General features: G+C 36.7%; 1 protein-coding gene across 3 annotated transcripts in view; it reads right to left on the bottom strand.

Annotated features, from left to right (window-relative positions):
* The window catches only part of LOC135201382 (inverted formin-2-like), a 128,158-nt gene that overhangs the window by 39,419 nt on the left and 76,129 nt on the right, over positions 1-12,610 (bottom strand). The window contains exon 1 of one of the 3 annotated variants that reach the window (XM_064230241.1): positions 6,483-6,560. The exons of the other annotated variants lie outside the window; for them this stretch is intronic. The gene's annotated coding sequence lies outside the window, so the exon portion shown is untranslated. Of the gene's footprint in view, positions 1-6,482; positions 6,561-12,610 lie in introns of those variants that run through there. 3 annotated transcript variants of the gene reach the window in all.

Below are 12,610 nucleotides of genomic sequence, written 5' to 3' on the forward strand. Positions count from 1 at the left end.
CAAACGATATGATATAATATTGCCTGATTCTTATTACAGTAACTGGAACATGCGAATTTTGGATGATATCTCAGTAATCTTTCCAATGCAGTCATATTGTTTCTCTATGGCCTGAAATCACAGATCACTTTACGCTATATGAAGTACTGATTCAATTATATTTCCTTAACATTTCACATAACTCGCAACTTGTATCTGATGCAGTGAGTGCCTGTAACACCTTCCAACGGTATCGACTCTACATCCTTAACGTTCTAAACGATGTCTGTCCTCTTCTACTCTGCAATCTATTGCTTGTAATCGGGGAAATTTACCTCCTGTCAATTCAAGTACTTCCTGACCGATGAGTGTTGTTGAATCTCCAGATCTCTAACTGTCTCTCCCCTGTATCCTCTTTCCCACAGATTCTTATATGTATACAGAGATGGTGTCTCGCGTCTCTTATAGCGTGCTTTTCTTTGTCAGTTCATCTGCTCCTCATTAGCTGTCATTTCAATATGAGAAGGCGCCCATTTGAATACTTCTTCACCCTTTTGTCCGATTTGCGGTAAAGTAATGGCTCTTCTTACAGTTATATTCCTTGATGTCAGTGACTTCAAGGCACTCACGCTTTCCGCTGCTATTATGACATCGGGATTTTTCCTTGGAACTTCAAAGTTCAAACGAAGATGCAATGCATGAATTACTGCATAAAACAATTCACCTTGTATTTTACTAATTTACTAATATTTTTATAATGCACTTATTAATTTGTTATCTTATTTTGTATTTTTTATAACTTCTTTCTGTATTTCCCATTATCATCTACTTCCTTTGAATGAAAACCATAAATCCATGGGCCCTTTAGTGGGCTTGTTCTATATGAATGGGGTTCATCCGAGTAATAACAATAATAATAATAATAATAAAATAATAATAATAATAATAAGAATAATAATAATAATAAGTCAAAACTCAACGCCGGAAATATGATCAAAAGCCATAAACACATGGGCAGTGCAGTAATCAGATACAGCGCAGGAATAGTGGAATGGACGAAGGCAGAACTCCGCAGCATAGATCAGAAAACCAGGAAACATATGACAATACACAAAGCACTACACCCAAGAGCAAATACGGACAGACTATACTAACACGAAAGGAAGGAGGGAGAGGACTACTCAGTATAGAGGACTGCGCCAACATCGAAAACAGAGCACTGGGGCAATATCTGAAAACCAGTGAAGACGAGTGGCTAAAGAGTGCATGGGAAGAAGGACTAATAAAAGCAGACGAAGACCCAGAAAATATACAGAGACAGGAGAAAGACAGAAAGAACAGAAGACTGGCACAACAAACCAATGCACGGACAATACATGAGACAGACTAAAGAACTAGCCAGCGATGACAATTGGCAATGGCTACAGAGGGGAGAGCTAAGAAGGAAACTGAAGAAGAACCAGATATGTTCAAAGTACGATAGACGGAAATAACATCTTTTCCCCATATGTAGGAAGTGCAATACGAAAAGTGAAACCATAAACCACATAGCAAGTGAATGCCCGGCACTTGCACAGAACCAGTACAAAAAGAGGCATGATTCAGTAGCAAAAGCCCTCCACTGGAGCCTGTGCAAGAAACATCAGCTACCTTGCAGTAATAAGTGGTACGAGCACCAACATGAAGGAGTGATAGAAAACGATCACGCAAAGATCCTCTGGGACTATGGTATCAGAACGGATAGGGTGATACGTGCAAATAGACCAGACGTGACGTTGATTGACAAGGTCAAGAAGAAAGTATCACTCATTGATGTCGCAATACCATGGGACACCAGAGTTGAAGAGAAAGAGAGGAAAAATTGGATAAGTATCAAGATCTGAAAATAGAAATAAGAAGGATATGGGATATGCCAGTGGAAATCGTACCCATAATCATAGGAGCACTAGGCACGATCCCAAGATCCCTGAAAAGGAATCTAGAAAAACTAGAGGCTGAAGTAGCTCCGGGCCTCATGCAGAAGAGTGTGATCCTAGAAACGGCACACATAGTAAGAAGAGTGATGGACTCCTAAGGAGGCAGGATGCAACCCGGAACCCCACACTATAAATACCACCAGTCGAATTGAAGGACTGTGATAGAGCAAAAAAAAAAAAAAATAAAAAAAAAAAAAAAAAATATAATAATAATAATAATAATACCTACTCTGCCATCCTCCATTAGTGAACTAACTGTTTAAGTTTGTACCCTCTTTCCTTGTGTACTGCCCTGTCTCTGAAGATGATTTTTTTTTTCAGTGCTGGATTCATGTCTTCATTCGTTGACAATAATAACTATATCTTGCACTTCCGATGGAAAAATACTTTGCATATCCGCCCTGACTGTATCCACAAAATCCTTCATATTGGAATAGTTTATTAACTGTCCTGCCGTTGTGACCCAAGCATTCCTTAGTCTTCTCAAATAGCTGTTGGTCAGTTTCACTTGTCACTCCATCGTCATCAGTCGTGATAGACCTATATAAAACTGCTGGATAGCCTTTGTTATTCTACGCTCTGTTGGAGGCAGTCCTGTCTCATTTTTCTATGAATTTTATTTTATTTTTCAATCTCTCCATTTTCAAAGTCACGCCTTAAACTTAAGGTTGCCTGTAGTATGCTGGCTTATTCTGTAAGGTCTCAAGTGCCTTAAACTTAAGGTTGCCTGTAGTATGCTGGCTTGTTCTGTAAGGTCCCAAGTGTTTCAACTGAGCTCTTCATTCATTGTAATAGTGCACTGATGCTGTAGTCTATTAATAGCAATCTTATCACTGACATACAAGAATGGTTTCACCTCTGGAACACTTGCGCCTTCAGAACCACATGCTACCTTCCCGCGTAGGTGTACCCCTGCAGCTGATACCTGACCTCATAAAACTTTAGACATCTATTACAGAGTATGAAACCCATCTTCTATTTTATATCTATTCGGAGTATGAAACCCATCTTCTATTTTATAATGAGGTACTTTTATCTATTCTCTTACCCTTTAGTCTTTTCAGGTGAGATGATTAACTTTCTGCTTTTGTATGGCGAATGCCTCAATCGCCTCCTTTATTCTCTTCTTTTTATCTACTTCCCTCACTGCATCATCTGCATATATGGTTAGTACTGTCCCATGTTAAATTAATTCTTCCCAAGCGTTCTTGATAATACCGTAGAGTGTAGAAGATTAGGATCCCTCCCTGTGGAATGCCATGTTCCATTTTCTCAATTACTAATTGAACTTCCTCAAAATAATTTCAGCTTATTCTGTCTATTATGATACATACAAAATAATTTTAACACTTCTGCTGGCTCAGCTAAGATGAATATGTGACTTGCCGTACCAAAGGCATCCTTCTAGTCTATAAATGCTGCCCTTACCTATGGATGAAGCGATCTGTGCTTCTCATTGGTAGGTATCGACATAAACACCGATACTTTTGGCTTTGTACAGTAACTAAGTCTGTTTAATAAATTTTTTTAAAACGCCTTGCATAACCATGACATTAGGGAGAGGGGTCTGACATCACTTGCCTTTCCTAGTTTGGGGACTGGTCTTATTAATGACTTCTAGCATTCCTTTAGGTATATCCTGACCATATCATATGCAATTTGAATATTCGATTTCGATTCGCCGTTCTGAGGAACCCAATAGTATTGTATGTAATTCCATCTCTACCTGGCGCCGCAGTTCTTCAAACTCGTGCTCTGCTACGGGTTAGTCAGAACACTTTCTTACCTTCTAAAGTGTCTATTGTTAATAAAAACTTATTGATTTCCTTCCTTATCATCACTTCAGTTCTGCTCTAACCTTGACTGGTAATGTGTCACAGCTAGAATTTGATGTTTCCTTTTATCATGTAATGATTTCATCTGCTCTCTCCGCTAGATGGGAATGAAGTGTTCTTTTTTTCTACTTCTTATTTTTATCTTCACACTCCTTGTGACTCCGCATGGTAGTGTTTTCTCGTGGTAGCTTGCAAAAAGTTATTCCAGAACTTTTGAGTCAAGTTCTTTTAACCTCCTGAACTTTTTTTTTTAAACTTCATTATATATAGCAAGGTTTTCTGGACTGGATTTATTAATCAATTTTTTCTTTGTATTGAGATACAGCTTATTAATCCTCTTGAATGACGGGACTGAATGTAGGTCACGTATATCAAATTGACACTAGAATAAGAAAAAGATGGTTTGCCATATTTCAGCGATTGTTATCAGACGTTAACCATGCACAAACAAATTTTTTATATATAGAAAAAATAAAAAAAATAAATAATTAAAGTTATGTCTCATTGTTCCTGCGAGCATCATGTGTTGTCAGTCCTGAATTCCTAGACAACTAACGCCAAAACTACGGGAAAAACAGGCAGGGACTTGTGTTATTCTATTCTGGATACTTGCTAATACAGCTGTGAAGTAATTTCTTAATAAAAATGACAGGAAGAAAGAAATACGGAAAAGAACTTTGTTCGCCTTATGTCACAGGCTTTGAGATCAACAAATCAATGTTATTACGAGCGAAGCCAAGTCATTATTGGAAACAGGCTAATTTCTTGCGGCCCGGCCCGGCCCATTTAATTATTGCTTTATAATTTTCTCAAAATTGATGATTTTAGCATCAAATTCGATAGTTTTCTCGAATACTAGGCTTAGTTAAACTATGTATTCTCACCTCCGCTATATAGAATCATATCCCATTTTACCGTTGGTCATATTATTAATCAGTTTGATGTTGGAAGACCATTTGTAATGAAATTAACAATAACGTTTAAGTAGCAGAGTCCAGATACTCAGTTAACCCTTCGATAGTTTAACTTGAAGCTCAGCGAGTAATCGCCTTTCGGGCGCCCTACTGGTAAATATTCTATGTAAATGGTGATATAATTTTTCTTTATAAAGACGTGCCTATAAGAAACTGTCCTAGCCGGAGTAGTAACGTTGTGTATAGAAACACTTGTATAGACTATGTTTTAACTATTTATGTCATAAGTCAGATCAATAGCCTACATATTCAGCTAGAACTGGCCAATGGAGTAATTGTTGGACCCATAGTAGTATAACAGCAACGTGTAATAATACAGTTATTAGAAAACTCTCAAATCGGCATTAATACAGTTAACAAATGACAATAATATTTAATAAAGTCCTGAGCTGTACAGGACTGATCCATTCCACACGAGATATTTAAAGGAGATTTACAAGAGATACTAAAGAAATTTGTTTAACTTCCTTTCCTCTCCTTGGTTAGTCCAGTTCTTGATCTAAAGAGTTACATTCATTTATATATATATATATATATATATATATATATATAGATATATATATATATATATATATATATATATAGATAAAAAACACCTCCCACTTAGGTAGGCAGATGAATACTGTATTTTTAAAAAAAAACGCACATAATCCGTTGCTCAGAAATCGAACGTGGATTAACCAGCAATTCAACCAATCCATACTATTGCGAAAATCAATTTATAAGCAGCGGTCTGTGTCTTGGTTAAAAAAAAAAAAAAAAAAAAAAGCAAAAGGGTTTACACACTTTTTACTTGTTTTATTTAGGTCTCTTTTTTTTTTTTTTTTTTTTTTTTTTTTTTTTTTCTTCGTCCCCTGGACCAGTGAAACACTTTCACCTAGACCAAAACTGGCTCTATCTCACCCAAAAGTGTCACCTCAGGTACCCCACTTAGATACCTAACGCAGAAGGGGATTGTTCTGTCTACCTCGCGCCAATGAAGACGATAAAACCAATGTTTTTACATTTCGTGCTGTCCGGCAGCTATGCACTTTGCCATTTACACTAAAATATATACACGACATTTATTAGCTCAAGTGCTTTTACTTGAAGTATGCTAAGGCGCACTTGCATCTGTTTCACTTTTTATTTATTTAATCTCTTAATCATAAATAAACGGGGTAAGACGCAAGCACTTAAAAGTGATAATATAAAATTAATGTAAACCTAATCCATGTGTAGAGGCGGCCCCCCGTCCCACCGTAACCTCTAACACCAGAAACATAATTATTGGTGTGCTACGAAGGTTTGAATCACATTGTAAGACCCTCTTGAGAGAGAGAGAGAGAGAGAGAGAGAGAGAGAGAGAGAGAGAGAGAGAGAGAGAGGAATTCACCTAAGAAGTGAAACCCCACCCAACCCCCCTCCCCCTTTTTAATTTTATGTTGGAGAATAAATCCCAAGTTGTTAAATTCGATGGAGTATTAACCACTCACATTTTAGATTTTAAAAGAAAATTCACCCATATCGTTTCTTTCGTCGTCCATGGGATAGAAACGAGTATTCTCTGCTGTTCTGTGTGAAATACAGATGTCCATGATCTTATCAGTAATGACCAAATTTTAGATTTTATAATCTAAGAAGTCCATCAGAGAGAGAGAGAGAGAGAGAGAGAGAGAGAGAGAGAGAGAGAGAGAGAGAGAGAGAGAGAGAGAGTAATTTTTTTATGAGTGAAGCACCTGAGAAAGTGAGTGGTTATGATGTCCGCTATATCGATCACACCAACATGAAGAGATATTACTCCACCTGCATGAACTCTCCTGACACCTCGCCCTATAAAACAGAAAAAAAAAAGGTCAGAAAGAAGGATTTCCGGTTTGACAACTCCCAAAGGGGTATTGCAAAACTTCCAGTACAAGAGTATACGATTTCAGGTATCGATCATAGTACTATGTTTTTAACACGGGACGACGTCCCGACCGCTGTACTGTGTTCTATCAAGTCTCGACTAAAGAACAATATTCTTCCAAATCTCTTCTTCATTCCAGGTGTTGACTTGGTTATCTATCTATAGATATATTTTCTTTACCAAAAAAAAAAAAGTGTTAAAGACAATTTTGATACATTTCTAAAATTTGTGTTCTACAATGAAGCACTGCATCGAATGTTATTAATATTTTTATCGAAAAAATATTTGTAACATGGGATAGTATTCAACATTAAAATGACAAAATGGTTAATCAAAACTTATCATAAACAACGAGCGACTAAAATCTCCATTACCGGGAGACGGTATCATTGAAAGAGGTCCCTCACTCCCACGATTAATCCCCACAGAAAATTACGAGTAAGAAGAAACAATAAGAAGCTCGGCATACGATACTTAAACCGTGGTTCGGCACACTGAACCTGGGGCTTCATCCAAAATTTCGTTACACAAATAAAAGAATTGCCCGTGGAAAAATACACATTGCGCATATACTGTATTTCTGATACCTTACAAAAAACACTAGGCGAAAAAAAGTTAAGTATATCTTAGTTTAACCAGACCACAGAGCTGATTAACAGCTCTCCTAGGGTTGGCCGGAAGGATTGGATATTATTATGTGGGATCCGAACCACATTATATCGAGAAATGAATATCTAATCACCAGAAAAAAGTTCCTCTGATTCCACGTTGCCAGAGGGGTGAGTCGAACTCACGACTACTGAGTCGGTAGGTGAGAACGTAAACTACTCGTCCAACGAGGACCACACGCCAGGTGGAAACGACATGTCATTTCATGCTTGGAATTTCAATGTTACCAGACATGTATCCCAGACAACCAAATGAAATCTTAGGAGGAACACAGTTAAATTAAACAATTGTCTTATGATAAAAGTTTTTTTTAAAGTTAAATCGAGCATAAAAAGCTGCGAGATGTATATAATCATCTAAAATGATATAAACTCAAGTCTCTGAGCTCGTCTGAAAAGATGCCTCATGATGACCTTTAAGCTACGCATTTGACCTTTAAGTCCTGAATCCATTGTCTCGGCTGTTCCCTGGTTTACGCATCACGCTGACGGGAGAGTAAGAACAAACATACGGACGCGCTTGCACATTTGTTAACGGACCAGATGAAACACATGCCTATTTTTCATGGTCTCAATATTCTTTGATGAATTTCATTTCTTTTCTCCTTAAGTATTCTGACATCCCTAGAAGACTAAGTACGCCCATTTTTCCCACCCACTAAATCTTGCATACTTTTGCAGCAGAAAAACTCCTACATCAATATTCAATTACCAGGCATTATACTGAACATTCTAATCAATAGTTCCCAACGCAGTACCTGTGATGTATCTCTCTCTCTCTCTCTCTCTCTCTCTCTCTCTCTCTCTCTCTCTCTCTCTACGAAGAATGCTCTACAAAAAAGAATATTTTTTTAAGTATGCATATAAGTCCTTTTAAAACTGTTGGGACAAAAAGTTTAATACTTTGTACAGCACACATGGGTATAATATACGATCACCCTAGGTACCTCCCCCCCCCCCCCCCTTCTCTCTCTCAGAAATGATAAATGGTACGATTTCCACCCATGTTATTAGTTGTAAATGTAATTAATCGACAAGACAAACGTGTTCTACTGCTGTTGGAAAAATAAATACAAGACAGCAGTTGCACTATGAATCAATTGTTAAGAGAGGGTGGAAAGTACGATGGAAGAAAGAATATGAATGGAGATACCGTAAAGGAAATGAGAGGGGTTGCAGCTAGGAGTGAAGGGACGCTGCAAGGAACTTTAAGTAATGCCTACAGTACACCACATGATGTTTACTAACAGCACTACAGTACACCACATGATGTTTACTAACAGCACTACCACCCCTACAGGGAGGAGGACCTTAAGAAAAACATCCAAGGCTGGTAAAAGTGTGATATTTCTTTAATCACTGCAACAGAAAGAGTGAGTGTATGTCTTCACTACAGATAAATGTCAGAGTTGTAATAATAATAATAAAAAAAACTTCTAACAAGTAGAACGTCAATGACTATTATTACCCTCAGTCATAAATTATTTTTCCTATGAGGGATTTTAAAACTGTTTTTATTCTTGTGTCTGGCATACTATAAATAAATAAATAAACAATTTAAAACTATTAAAGCAATTGTGATACTTCCAAACATAAATCTTACCCTACAGAAAAATCAATGGAATTGTCGATAGCATGTCTATTTTCAAATTGTAATAATAATAATAATAATAATAATAATAATAATAATAATAATAATAATAATAATAATAATAATAATAATAATAATTTCATGGAATCCATGGTGCCGCTTCAACATAGCTAACAAGTTATTTCCACGACAAAACAATTATAAATAGTTTCGACTCAGACTCATTAACTAACCGTTCGAAAAAGTGACAAACTTCCGTACGGAACTATAAAACTTGACACAGTATCCAACACTATAATTATAATAAAAAAAAAAACGGATAAACGACTGACAAAAACATTAAAAACACTTCAAAGTTTAAAAATGTTCGAAAATTTATTTAAAAACATGGAACTTCAGTACCCGTACCCTTAAACTAAAACAAGACCTTCATCTGAACAATGTAAACGGACAGCAGAAATTTAAGAACACCATCCCTAATGCTTTTGAGCTTTTGTGGCGTTTTCAGATTACGGTTTCGCGGGTGACTGCTGTGATAGGCCTAAGAGCTTCCACCAAGGCTACTGAGTAGGCGTAAGATGTCGTGTGTGATAGAACTGGCAACAGATGCAACTTGCCGATGAACAATAAGTTGACTTTAGAATTATACGCACAGCTCTGGGTTATTGCAAGATGAACTAGTGACCTTACGGATTAGAGGGCAACAGGTGAGCTAGGCTTTACAAGCCGAAAAACTACATTCTTTGCCATAAAACTAGAGCCCTGGTTCAAGTCTCCTTGACCTTGGAAAACCCACTAGATCCGTCTGACTTTTAGTGTGATGCTCTTTCATAGTATAGAATTCTCGTCACTTTATATATACTTGAAGCTGTCAAACTACTCTGATTACTAACTCTATACAAAGATGTAAGGACCCGCGAATAATTCAGACGTTAATAAATTTACATTATCGGTCATGGGAGGCGCAAAGCGAGACAGATAATTTGTCACAAGATGCTTAAAAGTGACAGCTTAGTCTGATAAGATTAAAAGACTAACATCAATCGGACAAAGGGCATTGGCTTAATTAGAGTTTAAAATGTCGAACTTCATTATTTCTGTTATAAATAAAGATAATTTTTTTTACTACATAATTCTGAGTATGACATAAATTTCAGTAACACGCCAACTAGTTCAACCACGATCAATGTATCACTACGAGTTTTTCATTGCATTTGATATGAAGGAATTTGCTGCCTTCAAACTAAGCATCAACACCGCTCAAAAAATTAAGTAGCCTTAATGTAATAAAAGAGATACTTTATTTGATAAAATCGAAGAATGAACGAGACATCTACAGATGCATCTGATTGAAAGCGTTCCGTTACAACTTTGAAGACGACGAACTCATTCCAGTCTGGTAAATTAATCTATATGAATTTGTATTTCACATAAAAGTATTACATAATATAATCGAAAACAAAATTCCACAAATAGTAAAAGAAAAAAATACTGAACTCTTAAGCTCAAGTGGTACCTGATGATAATGAACACTTCATCAAAAAGATATCGAACTAACATAACAATGAATGAGCTTGTTTTTTTATTCAAACAATAATAAAATCAATATTTAAATTGTATAAGGAATAAGCTAAAGTACGATGTCTCATTGTGAACTGCTTCATATTCGAAGTTACGTTCGAAAGCTTCAGATGAACTTCGATGCTGCTCTTGTAATAGTTTTTTGAAGTGCTCTCTCTCTCTCTCTCTCTCTCTCTCTCTCTCTCTCTCTCTCTCTCCCTTTAAACGATGCTGCAATGAAGGAAATCGTTGCTCTCTACATCGTACTGTAATTATTCTATTCGTATGATGACTGCGATAGTCAATCGAGAAGATAAGTTGTACCTCTATGATAGCCAAGAAAGCTAATGGATTAAGTCTGTGATAACTGCCAAAGTGCATCGACTCCAGTCAAAGCAAAATTGCAGTTAAATGGCTTCTGTGATAGTGAGTTCAAACACTAAATGAATACTGAAACCAGAGAAAGGTAAACGTCTCATGTGAATGAGGAGGGAGATAACGGGTCCAAAAACGTTAAAGTTAGATAGCACTTGCATGAAAGAAGTGATAGTGAAACTTAGTCATACAACATCCTCAGGCATTAAGACACTGCATCCGTGCACCTCTCTTGGTGCACAGTAAGCTTCACCAAAGGGTGTTTGCGGAATCCCCTCGGGCTCTACCCCCATCCACTTTTTAGCCTTATATTTTCTTTTCATTCCCGCTTCCTTCCTTCAATCTTGCTGTTCAACCACTCCAACTCCCTCTTTTCGCTGTCTTGAGAGCTGAATGGCCGAAAGGACCCCATTGCTTGGCTTGACGGCCTAAAGTTCGTCTATCAATCAGTTAGGACACTGATCTCACGGCGATCCGGTTATACAACTAATCAACTAAGCACCTAATGATTCAATTACGTGACTGATTTGATTTTTAATCAAATGAATAGTGTTCCAAAGACAAACTTCATCGACTGCCCAAAGTATTCACGAAGATAATAAATAACGTATCTACATCGATATGACTTTCATTAATACAGAAAATATTTCATGTATCATGAAAACCTAGTCGTTAAATCATAACATTTTAAAAAGATACGCCTTGCTTAGTGGTTACACAAAAATAATAATAATAATAATAATAATAATAATAATAATAATAATAAAATAATAATAATAATAATAATAAACAGGGTTCCCTCCGAATAAGAACATAAAATATACAGCTTCAATGTAGACCAGCAGCGCAAGTTAGCACAAATGTGGCTATTTCAACAGGGCAAAGTTATCGTTTGATTACAGAAACCGAATGTTTGTTTACCATCCCGTCCCTTCACATATGCTGTCAGAGAGAGAGAGAGAGAGAGAGAGAGAGAGAGAGAGAGAGAGAGAGAGAGAGAGAACTTGGTGGTAAGGTTTCACACTTCGCGATACCCAAGTACACTTAGCCAAGAGAGAAAATGACTCGCTTTAAAACCAGTTAATCAGATGTAATCATTAGTGACAGAGTAAAACCCTGGTCCCACCGAGTGTTAAGTAACTGAAGAATTCAGTCACTGTAAATGATGAAAAGTTTATTGAATTTTTTTTGCCTAATCATAGCAACCGTGAATTAGGCAAAAAAGCAAACTGTTTTCTTGAGTGTCGGCAATTACAAAGCTGACCAGAAATCCAAAACGATACTGTAACTGTTGTTTATTAAAGAGAAGTCCATCACGACAAAAGAACATATATATTCTTCATACTTCTGATGCTGATGGTTAATCTAGTGCCAAACACACCTGTTTTCCAGCATCTAACACTAACCTGGGCAAAACTTTGCACAAAGTTGATATATTTTGTTCTAAAATGACCCAGAATTGAAACCATGCATATCCTATAAACTGCTATCTCAAATATGCATAAAGACGAGTGATTCAAAATTTTTCCACAAACCTTGACTACTCGATGCAATGCTTGGTGTAGACAAGCTAAAATGAATGAATAAATGAATAAATAAATAAATAAAAGTGACCGAAACACGCTTCCGTGGACATTTTTTTTAATAAAGTGAATGGGTTGTACTTTATTCCTAACTCGGTGTCGAGTTTACAAGAGTTAAAATGGACGATTCACTTCCCGTGATCAAAGGAAGTCCTTGGCCGATGTGGCAACAATTCAAGCA

This window comes from Macrobrachium nipponense, chromosome 28 (assembly GCF_015104395.2).
Source record: "Macrobrachium nipponense isolate FS-2020 chromosome 28, ASM1510439v2, whole genome shotgun sequence".
Taxonomy (NCBI): Eukaryota; Metazoa; Arthropoda; class Malacostraca; order Decapoda; family Palaemonidae; genus Macrobrachium; species Macrobrachium nipponense.